The sequence below is a fragment of the Trachypithecus francoisi genome, unplaced genomic scaffold (assembly GCF_009764315.1).
Source record: "Trachypithecus francoisi isolate TF-2019V2 unplaced genomic scaffold, Tfra_2.0 Lachesis_group0, whole genome shotgun sequence".
NCBI lineage: Eukaryota > Metazoa > Chordata > Mammalia > Primates > Cercopithecidae > Trachypithecus > Trachypithecus francoisi.
In genome coordinates, this window is record NW_022681453.1 from 53,234,911 (window position 1) to 53,235,408 (window position 498).

Consider the following 498-nt stretch of genomic DNA (forward strand, 5'->3'; position numbering starts at 1 on the left):
GTAGAGACAGGGTTTCACCATGTTGGCCAAGCTGGCCTCAAACTCCTGACCTCAAGTGATCCACCCGCCTCATCCTCCCAAAGTGCTGGGATTACAGGCGTGAGCCACTATGCCCGGCCAGGTTCAACACTTTATGAGAAATAAAGTTCATCCGATTGCGCACAGTGGCTCATGACTGTAATACCAGCACTTCAGGAGGGCTAGACAGAAGAATCACTTGAGCCCAGGTGTTCGAGACCAGCTTAGGCAACATAGTGAGCCCCACTATTTCTTTTTTTTTTTTTTTTAACTAAAGGAAAATATTAAGTAAATAGTGCTAAAATAGTGATGGCAATACAGAAATCAGGAACTGGTGGCATGACATTTTGGGAAAGATATTTAAGCTGGAGAGACTCCGTTTCTCCAGCTTTAAAACAGAAATCAGCCACTGCCACTTCATAGGTGCTGGAAAAAAAGAGACTTGTTCCAAATGAGATGACGCATGTAAAGCTCTTACCC